The 19278-nt window shown below is 42.0% G+C and overlaps 1 protein-coding gene across 1 annotated transcript in view; it reads left to right on the top strand.

Annotated features, from left to right (window-relative positions):
* Positions 1–19278, top strand: part of LOC137540955 (uncharacterized) — a 592808-nt gene that overhangs the window by 109663 nt on the left and 463867 nt on the right. The window lies entirely within an intron of this gene.

Below are 19278 nucleotides of genomic sequence, written 5' to 3'. Positions count from 1 at the left end.
AGGGTCAAAGCATAGAAACGCAAACAAAACAAAAAAAGATGCAGGCCAACAATTGTAATTCTGGAAAATACCAATTGCACTAGCAAAAACCCGGCAATGCAATTCACATGTTCATCGCCGTGCTGTTGCTATTGGCAAAATGGGAACGATACAATTTTTAAATCGAAACGTGCTTAATAAAAAAGGGCCCTAATTACTTAATCTCCATCTAAGATAGTTTATTATATTCTTTTTTTAACAGAGTCCTTTGGCTAATCCAGTTGGCTAAAACTAAATCACATTTTGGCCAATAGGATTGTAAGCAGGCCCACCATGGTAAGGTAGACTCTATTAGGGCGGGTTAGGTGATGGGAGTGAGAGAGGAATAGAGTATAGCGTCTTGGAGAGGGAAGAGGGGGATAGGTGGTCTTAAAGGGTTCCACTCTTACACCATCAAGTGCAAAGTCGGGGAACACAACGACCACCTGATAAATAATTGGGATCCAGCTGGTCCCCCTTAGGCCGGGTTCAATACTGGGATTGCAAAAGGCAAATCGCAATCACCTATGGAGTGTAATTGCATTTCTACCAAGCAATTGTGGCTCCATGTTACAGTGATTGCGTTTTTCTGTCTCATTCCAGAGAATGAGAATGGCTTCTAACTGCCAGCAAAATGTTGCACGCAGTGCACTTTTGCGATATACGCACATCACAGGCACTGCAAGGATTTACCGCAGTGCTTTGCTGAATACCGGCTATCAGCAAAGAGCAGAAAAACTACTTATTAAAGCACCCCAAGTGTAAACTGGCCCTTAAGAGAACTTTATTGGTGATTACAAATTGTTGCAACCTGCAGAGTAGAACTCAGGGGCATATTTAAAATGATTTAAATATACCCCCAAATTCTAATAATGGCCTCCTCCTCCCCATAGCCATACCAATCCTCACCAAAAAGGGTCAAAGCATAGAAACGCAAACAAAACAAAAAAAGATGCAGGCCAACAATTGTAATTCTGGATAATACCAATTGCACTAGCAAAAACCCGGCAATGCAATTCACATGTTCATCGCCGTGCTGTTGCTATTGGCAAAATGGGAACGATACAATTTTTAAATCGAAACGTGCTTAATAAAAAGGGCCCTAATTACTTAATCTCCATCTAAGATAGTTTATTATATTCTTTTTTTAACAGAGTCCTTTGGCTAATCCAGTTGGCTAAAACTAAATCACATTTTGGCCAATAGGATTGTAAGCCGGCCCACCATGGTAAGGTAGACTCTATTAGGGCGGGTTAGGGAATAGGAGTGAGAGAGGAATAGGGGATAGCGTTTTGGAGAAGGAAGATGGGGATAGGTGGTCTTAAGGGGTACCACTCTTACACCATCAAGTGCAAAGTCGGGGAACACAGCGACCACCTGATAAATAATTGGGATCCAGCTGGTCCCCCTTAGGCCGGGTTCAACACTGGGATCGCAAAAGGCAAATCGCAATCGCCTATGGAGTGTAATTGCATATCTACCAAGCAATTGTGGCTCCATGTTACAGTGATTGCGTTTTTCAGTCTCATTCCAGAGAATGAGAATGGCGTTCTAACTGCCAGCAAAATGTTACACGCAGTGCACTTTTGCGATATACGCACATCACAGGCACTGCAAGGATTTACCGCAGTGCTTTGCTCAATACCGGCTATCAACAAAGAGCTGAAAAACTACTTATAAAAGCACCCCAAGTGTGAACTGGCCCTTAAGAGAACTTTATTGGTGATTACAAATTGTTGCAACCTGCAATGTAGAACTCAGGGGCGTATTTAAAATGATTTAAATATACCCCCAAATTCTAATAATCGCCTCCTCCTCCCCATAGCCATACCAATCCTCACCAAAAAGGTACAAAGCATAGAACTGCAAACAAAACAAAAAAAGATGCAGGCCAACAATTGTAATTCTGGAAAATACCAATTGCACTAGCAAAAACCCGGCAATGCAATTCACATGTTCATCGCCGTGCTGTTGCTATTGGAAACATGTAAACGATACAATTTTTAAATCGAAACATGCTTAATAAAAAAGGGCGCTAATTAGTTAATCTCCATCTAAGATAGTTTATTATATTCTTTTTTTAACAGAGTCCTTTGGCTAATCCAGTTGGCTAAAACTAAATCACATTTTGGCCAATAGGATTGTAAGTCGGCCCACCATGGTAAGGTAGACTCTATTAGGGCGGGTTAGGTGATGGGAGTGAGAGAGGAATAGAGTATAGCGTTTTGGAGAGGGAAGAGGGGGATGGGTGGTCTTAAAGGGTTCCACTCTTACACCATCAAGTGCAAAGTCGGGGAACACAACCACCACCTGATAAATAATTGGGATCCAGCTGGTCCCCCTGAGGCCGGGTTCAATACTGGGATTGCAAAAGGCAAATCGCAATCACCTATGGAGTGTAATTGCATTTCTACCAAGCAATTGTGGCTCCATGTTACAGTGATTGCGTTTTTCTGTCTCATTCCAGAGAATGAGAATGGCTTCTAACTGCCAGCAAAATGTTGCACGCAGTGCACTTTTGCGATATACGCACATCACAGGCACTGCAAGGATTTACCGCAGTGCTTTGCTGAATACCGGCTATCAGCAAAGAGCAGAAAAACTACTTATTAAAGCACCCCAAGTGTAAACTGGCCCTTAAGAGAACTTTATTGGTGATTACAAATTGTTGCAACCTGCAGAGTAGAACTCAGGGGCATATTTAAAATGATTTAAATATACCCCCAAATTCTAATAATGGCCTCCTCCTCCCCATAGCCATACCAATCCTCACCAAAAAGGGTCAAAGCATAGAAACGCAAACAAAACAAAAAAAGATGCAGGCCAACAATTGTAATTCTGGAAAATACCAATTGCACTAGCAAAAACCCGGCAATGCAATTCACATGTTCATCGCCGTGCTGTTGCTATTGGCAAAATGGGAACGATACAATTTTTAAATCGAAACGTGCTTAATAAAAAAGGGCCCTAATTACTTAATCTCCATCTAAGATAGTTTATTATATTCTTTTTTTAACAGAGTCCTTTGGCTAATCCAGTTGGCTAAAACTAAATCACATTTTGGCCAATAGGATTGTAAGCAGGCCCACCATGGTAAGGTAGACTCTATTAGGGCGGGTTAGGTGATGGGAGTGAGAGAGGAATAGAGTATAGCGTTTTGGAGAGGGAAGAGGGGGATAGGTGGTCTTAAAGGGTTCCACTCTTACACCATCAAGTGCAAAGTCGGGGAACACAACGACCACCTGATAAATAATTGGGATCCAGCTGGTCCCCCTTAGGCCGGGTTCAATACTGGGATTGCAAAAGGCAAATCGCAATCACCTATGGAGTGTAATTGCATTTCTACCAAGCAATTGTGGCTCCATGTTACAGTGATTGCGTTTTTCTGTCTCATTCCAGAGAATGAGAATGGCTTCTAACTGCCAGCAAAATGTTGCACGCAGTGCACTTTTGCGATATACGCACATCACAGGCACTGCAAGGATTTACCGCAGTGCTTTGCTGAATACCGGCTATCAGCAAAGAGCAGAAAAACTACTTATTAAAGCACCCCAAGTGTAAACTGGCCCTTAAGAGAACTTTATTGGTGATTACAAATTGTTGCAACCTGCAGAGTAGAACTCAGGGGCATATTTAAAATGATTTAAATATACCCCCAAATTCTAATAATGGCCTCCTCCTCCCCATAGCCATACCAATCCTCACCAACAAGGGTCAAAGCATAGAAACGCAAACAAAACAAAAAAAGATGCAGGCCAACAATTGTAATTCTGGATAATACCAATTGCACTAGCAAAAACCCGGCAATGCAATTCACATGTTCATCGCCGTGCTGTTGCTATTGGCAAAATGGGAACGATACAATTTTTAAATTGAAACGTGCTTAATAAAAAGGGCCCTAATTACTTAATCTCCATCTAAGATAGTTTATTATATTCTTTTTTTAACAGAGTCCTTTGGCTAATCCAGTTGGCTAAAACTAAATCACATTTTGGCCAATAGGATTGTAAGCCGGCCCACCATGGTAAGGTAGACTCTATTAGGGCGGGTTAGGGAATAGGAGTGAGAGAGGAATAGGGGATAGCGTTTTGGAGAAGGAAGATGGGGATAGGTGGTCTTAAGGGGTACCACTCTTACACCATCAAGTGCAAAGTCGGGGAACACAGCGACCACCTGATAAATAATTGGGATCCAGCTGGTCCCCCTTAGGCCGGGTTCAACACTGGGATCGCAAAAGGCAAATCGCAATCGCCTATGGAGTGTAATTGCATATCTACCAAGCAATTGTGGCTCCATGTTACAGTGATTGCGTTTTTCAGTCTCATTCCAGAGAATGAGAATGGCGTTCTAACTGCCAGCAAAATGTTACACGCAGTGCACTTTTGCGATATACGCACATCACAGGCACTGCAAGGATTTACCGCAGTGCTTTGCTCAATACCGGCTATCAGCAAAGAGCAGAAAAACTACTTATGAAAGCACCCCAAGTGTGAACTGGCCCTTAAGAGAACTTTATTGGTGATTACAAATTGTTGCAACCTGCAATGTAGAACTCAGGGGCGTATTTTAAATGATTTAAATATACCCCCAAATTCTAATAATCGCCTCCTCCTCCCCATAGCCATACCAATCCTCACCAAAAAGGTACAAAGCATAGAACTGCAAACAAAACAAAAAAAGATGCAGGCCAACAATTGTAATTCTGGAAAATACCAATTGCACTAGCAAAAACCCGGCAATGCAATTCACATGTTCATCGCCGTGCTGTTGCTATTGGAAAAATGTAAACGATACAATTTTTAAATCGAAACATGCTTAATAAAAAAGGGCGCTAATTAGTTAATCTCCATCTAAGATAGTTTATTATATTCTTTTTTTAACAGAGTCCTTTGGCTAATCCAGTTGGCTAAAACTAAATCACATTTTGGCCAATAGGATTGTAAGCCGGCCCACCATGGTAAGGTAGACTCTATTAGGGCGGGTTAGGTGATGGGAGTGAGAGAGGAATAGAGTATAGCGTTTTGGAGAGGGAAGAGGGGGATAGGTGGTCTTAAAGGGTTCCACTCTTACACCATCAAGTGCAAAGTCGGGGAACACAACCACCACCTGATAAATAATTGGGATCCAGCTGGTCCCCCTGAGGCCGGGTTCAATACTGGGATTGCAAAAGGCAAATCGCAATCACCTATGGAGTGTAATTGCATTTCTACCAAGCAATTGTGGCTCCATGTTACAGTGATTGCGTTTTTCTGTCTCATTCCAGAGAATGAGAATGGCTTCTAACTGCCAGCAAAATGTTGCACGCAGTGCACTTTTGCGATATACGCACATCACAGGCACTGCAAGGATTTACCGCAGTGCTTTGCTGAATACCGGCTATCAGCAAAGAGCAGAAAAACTACTTATTAAAGCACCCCAAGTGTAAACTGGCCCTTAAGAGAACTTTATTGGTGATTACAAATTGTTGCAACCTGCAGAGTAGAACTCAGGGGCATATTTAAAATGATTTAAATATACCCCCAAATTCTAATAATGGCCTCCTCCTCCCCATAGCCATACCAATCCTCACCAAAAAGGGTCAAAGCATAGAAACGCAAACAAAACAAAAAAAGATGCAGGCCAACAATTGTAATTCTGGAAAATACCAATTGCACTAGCAAAAACCCGGCAATGCAATTCACATGTTCATCGCCGTGCTGTTGCTATTGGCAAAATGGGAACGATACAATTTTTAAATCGAAACGTGCTTAATAAAAAAGGGCCCTAATTACTTAATCTCCATCTAAGATAGTTTATTATATTCTTTTTTTAACAGAGTCCTTTGGCTAATACAGTTGGCTAAAACTAAATCACATTTTGGCCAATAGGATTGTAAGCAGGCCCACCATGGTAAGGTAGACTCTATTAGGGCGGGTTAGGTGATGGGAGTGAGAGAGGAATAGAGTATAGCGTTTTGGAGAGGGAAGAGGGGGATAGGTGGTCTTAAAGGGTTCCACTCTTACACCATCAAGTGCAAAGTCGGGGAACATAACGACCACCTGATAAATAATTGGGATCCAGCTGGTCCCCCTTAGGCCGGGTTCAATACTGGGATTGCAAAAGGCAAATCGCAATCACCTATGGAGTGTAATTGCATTTCTACCAAGCAATTGTGGCTCCATGTTACAGTGATTGCGTTTTTCTGTCTCATTCCAGAGAATGAGAATGGCTTCTAACTGCCAGCAAAATGTTGCACGCAGTGCACTTTTGCGATATACGCACATCACAGGCACTGCAAGGATTTACCGCAGTGCTTTGCTGAATACCGCCTATCAGCAAAGAGCAGAAAAACTACTTATTAAAGCACCCCAAGTGTAAACTGGCCCTTAAGAGAACTTTATTGGTGATTACAAATTGTTGCAACCTGCAGAGTAGAACTCAGGGGCATATTTAAAATGATTTAAATATACCCCCAAATTCTAATAATGGCCTCCTCCTCCCCATAGCCATACCAATCCTCACCAAAAAGGGTCAAAGCATAGAAACGCAAACAAAACAAAAAAGATGCAGGCCAACAATTGTAATTCTGGATAATACCAATTGCACTAGCAAAAACCCGGCAATGCAATTCACATGTTCATCGCCGTGCTGTTGCTATTGGCAAAATGGGAACGATACAATTTTTAAATCGAAACGTGCTTAATAAAAAGGGCCCTAATTACTTAATCTCCATCTAAGATAGTTTATTATATTCTTTTTTTAACAGAGTCCTTTGGCTAATCCAGTTGGCTAAAACTAAATCACATTTTGGCCAATAGGATTGTAAGCCGGCCTACCATGGTAAGGTAGACTCTATTAGGGCGGGTTAGGGAATAGGAGTGAGAGAGGAATAGGGGATAGCGTTTTGGAGAAGGAAGATGGGGATAGGTGGTCTTAAGGGGTACCACTCTTACACCATCAAGTGCAAAGTCGGGGAACACAGCGACCACCTGATAAATAATTGGGATCCAGCTGGTCCCCCTTAGGCCGGGTTCAACACTGGGATCGCAAAAGGCAAATCGCAATCGCCTATGGAGTGTAATTGCATATCTACCAAGCAATTGTGGCTCCATGTTACAGTGATTGCGTTTTTCAGTCTCATTCCAGAGAATGAGAATGGCGTTCTAACTGCCAGCAAAATGTTACACGCAGTGCACTTTTGCGATATACGCACATCACAGGCACTGCAAGGATTTACCGCAGTGCTTTGCTGAATACCGGCTATCAGCAAAGAGCAGAAAAACTACTTATAAAAGCACCCCAAGTGTGAACTGGCCCTTAAGAGAACTTTATTGGTGATTACAAATTGTTGCAACCTGCAATGTAGAACTCAGGGGCGTATTTAAAATGATTTAAATATACCCCCAAATTCTAATAATCGCCTCCTCCTCCCCATAGCCATACCAATCCTCACCAAAAAGGTACAAAGCATAGAACTGCAAACAAAACAAAAAAAGATGCAGGCCAACAATTGTAATTCTGGAAAATACCAATTGCACTAGCAAAAACCCGGCAATGCAATTCACATGTTCATCGCCGTGCTGTTGCTATTGGAAACATGTAAACGATACAATTTTTAAATCGAAACATGCTTAATAAAAAAGGGCGCTAATTAGTTAATCTCCATCTAAGATAGTTTATTATATTCTTTTTTTAACAGAGTCCTTTGGCTAATCCAGTTGGCTAAAACTAAATCACATTTTGGCCAATAGGATTGTAAGTCGGCCCACCATGGTAAGGTAGACTCTATTAGGGCGGGTTAGGTGATGGGAGTGAGAGAGGAATAGAGTATAGCGTTTTGGAGAGGGAAGAGGGGGATGGGTGGTCTTAAAGGGTTCCACTCTTACACCATCAAGTGCAAAGTCGGGGAACACAACCACCACCTGATAAATAATTGGGATCCAGCTGGTCCCCCTGAGGCCGGGTTCAATACTGGGATTGCAAAAGGCAAATCGCAATCACCTATGGAGTGTAATTGCATTTCTACCAAGCAATTGTGGCTCCATGTTACAGTGATTGCGTTTTTCTGTCTCATTCCAGAGAATGAGAATGGCTTCTAACTGCCAGCAAAATGTTGCACGCAGTGCACTTTTGCGATATACGCACATCACAGGCACTGCAAGGATTTACCGCAGTGCTTTGCTGAATACCGGCTATCAGCAAAGAGCAGAAAAACTACTTATTAAAGCACCCCAAGTGTAAACTGGCCCTTAAGAGAACTTTATTGGTGATTACAAATTGTTGCAACCTGCAGAGTAGAACTCAGGGGCATATTTAAAATGATTTAAATATACCCCCAAATTCTAATAATGGCCTCCTCCTCCCCATAGCCATACCAATCCTCACCAAAAAGGGTCAAAGCATAGAAACGCAAACAAAACAAAAAAAGATGCAGGCCAACAATTGTAATTCTGGAAAATACCAATTGCACTAGCAAAAACCCGGCAATGCAATTCACATGTTCATCGCCGTGCTGTTGCTATTGGCAAAATGGGAACGATACAATTTTTAAATCGAAACGTGCTTAATAAAAAAGGGCCCTAATTACTTAATCTCCATCTAAGATAGTTTATTATATTCTTTTTTTAACAGAGTCCTTTGGCTAATCCAGTTGGCTAAAACTAAATCACATTTTGGCCAATAGGATTGTAAGCAGGCCCACCATGGTAAGGTAGACTCTATTAGGGCGGGTTAGGTGATGGGAGTGAGAGAGGAATAGAGTATAGCGTTTTGGAGAGGGAAGAGGGGGATAGGTGGTCTTAAAGGGTTCCACTCTTACACCATCAAGTGCAAAGTCGGGGAACACAACGACCACCTGATAAATAATTGGGATCCAGCTGGTCCCCCTTAGGCCGGGTTCAATACTGGGATTGCAAAAGGCAAATCGCAATCACCTATGGAGTGTAATTGCATTTCTACCAAGCAATTGTGGCTCCATGTTACAGTGATTGCGTTTTTCTGTCTCATTCCAGAGAATGAGAATGGCTTCTAACTGCCAGCAAAATGTTGCACGCAGTGCACTTTTGCGATATACGCACATCACAGGCACTGCAAGGATTTACCGCAGTGCTTTGCTGAATACCGGCTATCAGCAAAGAGCAGAAAAACTACTTATTAAAGCACCCCAAGTGTAAACTGGCCCTTAAGAGAACTTTATTGGTGATTACAAATTGTTGCAACCTGCAGAGTAGAACTCAGGGGCATATTTAAAATGATTTAAATATACCCCCAAATTCTAATAATGGCCTCCTCCTCCCCATAGCCATACCAATCCTCACCAACAAGGGTCAAAGCATAGAAACGCAAACAAAACAAAAAAAGATGCAGGCCAACAATTGTAATTCTGGATAATACCAATTGCACTAGCAAAAACCCGGCAATGCAATTCACATGTTCATCGCCGTGCTGTTGCTATTGGCAAAATGGGAACGATACAATTTTTAAATTGAAACGTGCTTAATAAAAAGGGCCCTAATTACTTAATCTCCATCTAAGATAGTTTATTATATTCTTTTTTTAACAGAGTCCTTTGGCTAATACAGTTGGCTAAAACTAAATCACATTTTGGCCAATAGGATTGTAAGCAGGCCCACCATGGTAAGGTAGACTCTATTAGGGCGGGTTAGGTGATGGGAGTGAGAGAGGAATAGAGTATAGCGTTTTGGAGAGGGAAGAGGGGGATAGGTGGTCTTAAAGGGTTCCACTCTTACACCATCAAGTGCAAAGTCGGGGAACACAACGACCACCTGATAAATAATTGGGATCCAGCTGGTCCCCCTTAGGCCGGGTTCAATACTGGGATTGCAAAAGGCAAATCGCAATCACCTATGGAGTGTAATTGCATTTCTACCAAGCAATTGTGGCTCCATGTTACAGTGATTGCGTTTTTCTGTCTCATTCCAGAGAATGAGAATGGCTTCTAACTGCCAGCAAAATGTTGCACGCAGTGCACTTTTGCGATATACGCACATCACAGGCACTGCAAGGATTTACCGCAGTGCTTTGCTGAATACCGCCTATCAGCAAAGAGCAGAAAAACTACTTATTAAAGCACCCCAAGTGTAAACTGGCCCTTAAGAGAACTTTATTGGTGATTACAAATTGTTGCAACCTGCAGAGTAGAACTCAGGGGCATATTTAAAATGATTTAAATATACCCCCAAATTCTAATAATGGCCTCCTCCTCCCCATAGCCATACCAATCCTCACCAAAAAGGGTCAAAGCATAGAAACGCAAACAAAACAAAAAAGATGCAGGCCAACAATTGTAATTCTGGATAATACCAATTGCACTAGCAAAAACCCGGCAATGCAATTCACATGTTCATCGCCGTGCTGTTGCTATTGGCAAAATGGGAACGATACAATTTTTAAATCGAAACGTGCTTAATAAAAAGGGCCCTAATTACTTAATCTCCATCTAAGATAGTTTATTATATTCTTTTTTTAACAGAGTCCTTTGGCTAATCCAGTTGGCTAAAACTAAATCACATTTTGGCCAATAGGATTGTAAGCCGGCCTACCATGGTAAGGTAGACTCTATTAGGGCGGGTTAGGGAATAGGAGTGAGAGAGGAATAGGGGATAGCGTTTTGGAGAAGGAAGATGGGGATAGGTGGTCTTAAGGGGTACCACTCTTACACCATCAAGTGCAAAGTCGGGGAACACAGCGACCACCTGATAAATAATTGGGATCCAGCTGGTCCCCCTTAGGCCGGGTTCAACACTGGGATCGCAAAAGGCAAATCGCAATCGCCTATGGAGTGTAATTGCATATCTACCAAGCAATTGTGGCTCCATGTTACAGTGATTGCGTTTTTCAGTCTCATTCCAGAGAATGAGAATGGCGTTCTAACTGCCAGCAAAATGTTACACGCAGTGCACTTTTGCGATATACGCACATCACAGGCACTGCAAGGATTTACCGCAGTGCTTTGCTCAATACCGGCTATCAGCAAAGAGCAGAAAAACTACTTATAAAAGCACCCCAAGTGTGAACTGGCCCTTAAGAGAACTTTATTGGTGATTACAAATTGTTGCAACCTGCAATGTAGAACTCAGGGGCGTATTTAAAATGATTTAAATATACCCCCAAATTCTAATAATCGCCTCCTCCTCCCCATAGCCATACCAATCCTCACCAAAAAGGTACAAAGCATAGAACTGCAAACAAAACAAAAAAAGATGCAGGCCAACAATTGTAATTCTGGAAAATACCAATTGCACTAGCAAAAACCCGGCAATGCAATTCACATGTTCATCGCCGTGCTGTTGCTATTGGAAACATGTAAACGATACAATTTTTAAATCGAAACATGCTTAATAAAAAAGGGCGCTAATTAGTTAATCTCCATCTAAGATAGTTTATTATATTCTTTTTTTAACAGAGTCCTTTGGCTAATCCAGTTGGCTAAAACTAAATCACATTTTGGCCAATAGGATTGTAAGCCGGCCCACCATGGTAAGGTAGACTCTATTAGGGCGGGTTAGGTGATGGGAGTGAGAGAGGAATAGAGTATAGCGTTTTGGAGAGGGAAGAGGGGGATAGGTGGTCTTAAAGGGTTCCACTCTTACACCATCAAGTGCAAAGTCGGGGAACACAACCACCACCTGATAAATAATTGGGATCCAGCTGGTCCCCCTGAGGCCGGGTTCAATACTGGGATTGCAAAAGGCAAATCGCAATCACCTATGGAGTGTAATTGCATTTCTACCAAGCAATTGTGGCTCCATGTTACAGTGATTGCGTTTTTCTGTCTCATTCCAGAGAATGAGAATGGCTTCTAACTGCCAGCAAAATGTTGCACGCAGTGCACTTTTGCGATATACGCACATCACAGGCACTGTAAGGATTTACCGCAGTGCTTTGCTGAATACCGGCTATCAGCAAAGAGCAGAAAAACTACTTATTAAAGCACCCCAAGTGTAAACTGGCCCTTAAGAGAACTTTATTGGTGATTACAAATTGTTGCAACCTGCAGAGTAGAACTCAGGGGCATATTTAAAATGATTTAAATATACCCCCAAATTCTAATAATGGCCTCCTCCTCCCCATAGCCATACCAATCCTCACCAAAAAGGGTCAAAGCATAGAAACGCAAACAAAACAAAAAAAGATGCAGGCCAACAATTGTAATTCTGGAAAATACCAATTGCACTAGCAAGAACCCGGCAATGCAATTCACATGTTCATCGCCGTGCTGTTGCAATTGGCAAAATGGGAACGATACAATTTTTAAATCGAAACGTGCTTAATAAAAAAGGGCCCTAATTACTTAATCTCCATCTAAGATAGTTTATTATATTCTTTTTTTAACAGAGTCCTTTGGCTAATCCAGTTGGCTAAAACTAAATCACATTTTGGCCAATAGGATTGTAAGCAGGCCCACCATGGTAAGGTAGACTCTATTAGGGCGGGTTAGGTGATGGGAGTGAGAGAGGAATAGAGTATAGCGTTTTGGAGAGGGAAGAGGGGGATAGGTGGTCTTAAAGGGTTCCACTCTTACACCATCAAGTGCAAAGTCGGGGAACACAACGACCACCTGATAAATAATTGGGATCCAGCTGGTCCCCCTTAGGCCGGGTTCAATACTGGGATTGCAAAAGGCAAATCGCAATCACCTATGGAGTGTAATTGCATTTCTACCAAGCAATTGTGGCTCCATGTTACAGTGATTGCGTTTTTCTGTCTCATTCCAGAGAATGAGAATGGCTTCTAACTGCCAGCAAAATGTTGCACGCAGTGCACTTTTGCGATATACGCACATCACAGGCACTGCAAGGATTTACCGCAGTGCTTTGCTGAATACCGCCTATCAGCAAAGAGCAGAAAAACTACTTATTAAAGCACCCCAAGTGTAAACTGGCCCTTAAGAGAACTTTATTGGTGATTACAAATTGTTGCAACCTGCAGAGTAGAACTCAGGGGCATATTTAAAATGATTTAAATATACCCCCAAATTCTAATAATGGCCTCCTCCTCCCCATAGCCATACCAATCCTCACCAAAAAGGGTCAAAGCATAGAAACGCAAACAAAACAAAAAAAGATGCAGGCCAACAATTGTAATTCTGGATAATACCAATTGCACTAGCAAAAACCCGGCAATGCAATACACATGTTCATCGCCGTGCTGTTGCTATTGGCAAAATGGGAACGATACAATTTTTAAATCGAAACGTGCTTAATAAAAAGGGCCCTAATTACTTAATCTCCATCTAAGATAGTTTATTATATTCTTTTTTTAACAGAGTCCTTTGGCTAATCCAGTTGGCTAAAACTAAATCACATTTTGGCCAATAGGATTGTAAGCCGGCCCACCATGGTAAGGTAGACTCTATTAGGGCGGGTTAGGGAATAGGAGTGAGAGAGGAATAGGGGATAGCGTTTTGGAGAAGGAAGATGGGGATAGGTGGTCTTAAGGGGTACCACTCTTACACCATCAAGTGCAAAGTCGGGGAACACAGCGACCACCTGATAAATAATTGGGATCCAGCTGGTCCCCCTTAGGCCGGGTTCAACACTGGGATCGCAAAAGGCAAATCGCAATCGCCTATGGAGTGTAATTGCATATCTACCAAGCAATTGTGGCTCCATGTTACAGTGATTGCGTTTTTCAGTCTCATTCCAGAGAATGAGAATGGCGTTCTAACTGCCAGCAAAATGTTACACGCAGTGCACTTTTGCAATATACGCACATCACAGGCACTGCAAGGATTTACCGCAGTGCTTTGCTCAATACCGGCTATCAGCAAAGAGCAGAAAAACTACTTATAAAAGCACCCCAAGTGTGAACTGGCCCTTAAGAGAACTTTATTGGTGATTACAAATTGTTGCAACCTGCAATGTAGAACTCAGGGGCGTATTTAAAATGATTTAAATATACCCCCAAATTCTAATAATCGCCTCCTCCTCCCCATAGCCATACCAATCCTCACCAAAAAGGTACAAAGCATAGAACTGCAAACAAAACAAAAAAAGATGCAGGCCAACAATTGTAATTCTGGAAAATACCAATTGCACTAGCAAAAACCCGGCAATGCAATTCACATGTTCATCGCCGTGCTGTTGCTATTGGAAACATGTAAACGATACAATTTTTAAATCGAAACATGCTTAATAAAAAAGGGCGCTAATTAGTTAATCTCCATCTAAGATAGTTTATTATATTCTTTTTTTAACAGAGTCCTTTGGCTAATCCAGTTGGCTAAAACTAAATCACATTTTGACCAATAGGATTGTAAGCCGGCCCACCATGGTAAGGTAGACTCTATTAGGGCGGGTTAGGTGATGGGAGTGAGAGAGGAATAGAGTATAGCGTTTTGGAGAGGGAAGAGGGGGATAGGTGGTCTTAAAGGGTTCCACTCTTACACCATCAAGTGCAAAGTCGGGGAACACAACCACCACCTGATAAATAATTGGGATCCAGCTGGTCCCCCTGAGGCCGGGTTCAATACTGGGATTGCAAAAGGCAAATCGCAATCACCTATGGAGTGTAATTGCATTTCTACCAAGCAATTGTGGCTCCATGTTACAGTGATTGCGTTTTTCTGTCTCATTCCAGAGAATGAGAATGGCTTCTAACTGCCAGCAAAATGTTGCACGCAGTGCACTTTTGCGATATACGCACATCACAGGCACTGCAAGGATTTACCGCAGTGCTTTGCTGAATACCGCCTATCAGCAAAGAGCAGAAAAACTACTTATTAAAGCACCCCAAGTGTAAACTGGCCCTTAAGAGAACTTTATTGGTGATTACAAATTGTTGCAACCTGCAGAGTAGAACTCAGGGGCATATTTAAAATGATTTAAATATACCCCCAAATTCTAATAATGGCCTCCTCCTCCCCATAGCCATACCAATCCTCACCAAAAAGGGTCAAAGCATAGAAACGCAAACAAAACAAAAAAAGATGCAGGCCAACAATTGTAATTCTGGAAAATACCAATTGCACTAGCAAGAACCCGGCAATGCAATTCACATGTTCATCGCCGTGCTGTTGCAATTGGCAAAATGGGAACGATACAATTTTTAAATCGAAACGTGCTTAATAAAAAAGGGCCCTAATTACTTAATCTCCATCTAAGATAGTTTATTATATTCTTTTTTTAACAGAGTCCTTTGGCTAATCCAGTTGGCTAAAACTAAATCACATTTTGGCCAATAGGATTGTAAGCAGGCCCACCATGGTAAGGTAGACTCTATTAGGGCGGGTTAGGTGATGGGAGTGAGAGAGGAATAGAGTATAGCGTTTTGGAGAGGGAAGAGGGGGATAGGTGGTCTTAAAGGGTTCCACTCTTACACCATCAAGTGCAAAGTCGGGGAACACAACGACCACCTGATAAATAATTGGGATCCAGCTGGTCCCCCTTAGGCCGGGTTCAATACTGGGATTGCAAAAGGCAAATCGCAATCACCTATGGAGTGTAATTGCATTTCTACCAAGCAATTGTGGCTCCATGTTACAGTGATTGCGTTTTTCTGTCTCATTCCAGAGAATGAGAATGGCTTCTAACTGCCAGCAAAATGTTGCACGCAGTGCACTTTTGCGATATACGCACATCACAGGCACTGCAAGGATTTACCGCAGTGCTTTGCTGAATACCGGCTATCAGCAAAGAGCAGAAAAACTACTTATTAAAGCACCCCAAGTGTAAACTGGCCCTTAAGAGAACTTTATTGGTGATTACAAATTGTTGCAACCTGCAGAGTAGAACTCAGGGGCATATTTCAAATGATTTAAATATACCCCCAAATTCTAATAATGGCCTCCTCCTCCCCATAGCCATACCAATCCTCACCAAAAAGGGTCAAAGCATAGAAACGCAAACAAAACAAAAAAAGATGCAGGCCAACAATTGTAATTCTGGATAATACCAATTGCACTAGCAAAAACCCGGCAATTCAATTCACATGTTCATCGCTGTGCTGTTGCTATTGGCAAAATGGGAACGATACAATTTTTAAATCGAAACGTGCTTAATAAAAAGGGCCCTAATTACTTAATCTCCATCTAAGATAGTTTATTATATTCTTTTTTTAACAGAGTCCTTTGGCTAATCCAGTTGGCTAAAACTAAATCACATTTTGGCCAATAGGATTGTAAGCCGGGCCCACCATGGTAAGGTAGACTCTATTAGGGCGGGTTAGGGAATAGGAGTGAGAGAGGAATAGGGGATAGCGTTTTGGAGAAGGAAGATGGGGATAGGTGGTCTTAAGGGGTACCACTCTTACACCATTAAGTGCAAAGTCGGGGAACACAGCGACCACCTGATAAATAATTGGGATCCAGCTGGTCCCCCTTAGGCCGGGTTCAACACTGGGATCGCAAAAGGCAAATCGCAATTGCCTATGAAGTGTAATTGCATATCTACCAAGCAATTGTGGCTCCATGTTACAGTGATTGCGTTTTTCAGTCTCATTCCAGAGAATGAGAATGGCGTTCTAACTGCCAGCAAAATGTTACACGCAGTGCACTTTTGCGATATACGCACATCACAGGCACTGCAAGGATTTACCGCAGTGCTTTGCTCAATACCGGCTATCAGCAAAGAGCAGAAAAACTACTTATAAAAGCACCCCAAGTGTGAACTGGCCCTTAAGAGAACTTTATTGGTGATTACAAATTGTTGCAACCTGCAATGTAGAACTCAGGGGCGTATTTAAAATGATTTAAATATACCCCCAAATTCTAATAATCGCCTCCTCCTCCCCATAGCCATACCAATCCTCACCAAAAAGGTACAAAGCATAGAACTGCAAACAAAACAAAAAAAGATGCAAGCCAACAATTGTAATTCTGGAAAATACCAATTGCACTAGCAAAAACCCGGCAATGCAATTCACATGTTCATCGCCGTGCTGTTGCTATTGGAAACATGTAAACGATACAATTTTTAAATCAAAACATGCTTAATAAAAAAGGGCGCTAATTAGTTAATCTCCATCTAAGATAGTTTATTATATTCTTTTTTTAACAGAGTCCTTTGGCTAATCCAGTTGGCTAAAACTAAATCACATTTTGGCCAATAGGATTGTAAGCCGGCCCACCATGGTAAGGTAGACTCTATTAGGGCGGGTTAGGTGATGGGAGTGAGAGAGGAATAGAGTATAGCGTTTTGGAGAGGGAAGAGGGGGATAGGTGGTCTTAAAGGGTTCCACTCTTACACCATCAAGTGCAAAGTCGGGGAACACAACGACCACCTGATAAATAATTGGGATCCAGCTGGTCCCCCTGAGGCCGGGTTCAATACTGGGATTGCAAAAGGCAAATCGCAATCACCTATGGAGTGTAATTGCATTTCTACCAAGCAATTGTGGCTCCATGTTACAGTGATTGCGTTTTTCTGTCTCATTCCAGAGAATGAGAATGGCTTCTAACTGCCAGCAAAATGTTGCACGCAGTGCACTTTTGCGATATACGCACATCACAGGCACTGCAAGGATTTACCGCAGTGCTTTGCTGAATACCGGCTATCAGCAAAGAGCAGAAAAACTACTTATTAAAGCACCCCAAGTGTAAACTGGCCCTTAAGAGAACTTTATTGGTGATTACAAATTGTTGCAACCTGCAGAGTAGAACTCAGGGGCATATTTAAAATGATTTAAATATACCCCCAAATTCTAATAATGGCCTCCTCCTCCCCATAGCCATACCAATCCTCACCAAAAAGGGTCAAAGCATAGAAACGCAAACAAAACAAAAAAAGATGCAGGCCAACAATTGTAATTCTGGAAAATACCAATTGCACTAGCAAAAACCCGGCAATGCAATTCACATGTTCATCGCCGTGCTGTTGCTATTGGCAAAATGGGAACGATACAATTTTTAAATCGAAACGTGCTTAATAAAAAAGGGCCCTAATTACTTAATCTCCATCTAAGATAGTTTATTATATTCTTTTTTTAACAGAGTCCTTTGGCTAATCCAGTTGGCTAAAACTAAATCACATTTTGGCCAATAGGATTGTAAGCAGGCCCACCATGGTAAGGTAGACTCTATTAGGGCGGGTTAGGTGATGGGAGTGAGAGAGGAATAGAGTATAGCGTTTTGGAGAGGGAAGAGGGGGATAGGTGGTCTTAAAGGGTTCCACTCTTACACCATCAAGTGCAAAGTCGGGGAACACAACGACCACCTGATAAATAATTGGGATCCAGCTGGTCCCCCTTAGGCCGGGTTCAATACTGGGATTGCAAAAGGCAAATCGCAATCACCTATGGAGTGTAATTGCATTTCTACCAAGCAATTGTGGCTCCATGTTACAGTGAATGCGTTTTTCTGTCTCATTCCAGAGAATGAGAATGGCTTCTAACTGCCAGCAAAATGTTGCACGCAGTGCACTTTTGCGATATACGCACATCACAGGCACTGCAAGGATTTACCGCAGTGCTTTGCTGAATACCGCCTATCAGCAAAGAGCAGAAAAACTACTTATTAAAGCACCCCAAGTGTAAACTGGCCCTTAAGAGAACTTTATTGGTGATTACAAATTGTTGCAACCTGCAGAGTAGAACTCAGGGGCATATTTAAAATGATTTAAATATACCCCCAAATTCTAATAATGGCCTCCTCCTCCCCATAGCCATACCAATCCTCACCAAAAAGGGTCAAAGCATAGAAACGCAAACAAAACAAAAAAAGATGCAGGCCAACAATTGTAATTCTGGATAATACCAATTGCACTAGCAAAAACCCGGCAATGCAATTCACATGTTCATCGCCGTGCTGTTGCTATTGGCAAAATGGGAACGATACAATTTTTAAATCGAAACGTGCTTAATAAAAAGGGCCCTAATTACTTAATCTCCATCTAAGATAGTTTATTATATTCTTTTTTTAACAGAGTCCTTTGGCTAATCCAGTTGGCTAAAACTAAATCACATTTTGGCCAATAGGATTGTAAGCCGGCCCACCATGGTAAGGTAGACTCTATTAGGGCGGGTTAGGGAATAGGAGTGAGAGAGGAATAGGGGATAGCGTTTTGGAGAAGGAAGATGGGGATAGGTGGTCTTAAGGGGTACCACTCTTACACCATCAAGTGCAAAGTCGGGGAACACAGCGACCACCTGATAAATAATTGGGATCCAGCTGGTCCCCCTTAGGCCGGGTTCAACACTGGGATCGCAAAAGGCAAATCGCAATCGCCTATGGAGTGTAATTGCATATCTACCAAGCAATTGTGGCTCCATGTTACAGTGATTGCGTTTTTCAGTCTCATTCCAGAGAATGAGAATGGTGTTCTA

This window comes from Hyperolius riggenbachi, chromosome 12 (genome assembly GCF_040937935.1).
Source record: "Hyperolius riggenbachi isolate aHypRig1 chromosome 12, aHypRig1.pri, whole genome shotgun sequence".
Lineage (NCBI taxonomy): Eukaryota > Metazoa > Chordata > Amphibia > Anura > Hyperoliidae > Hyperolius > Hyperolius riggenbachi.
The sequence above is the reverse complement of the archived record's forward strand: the minus strand, read 5'-3'. Positions and strand labels throughout refer to the sequence as shown.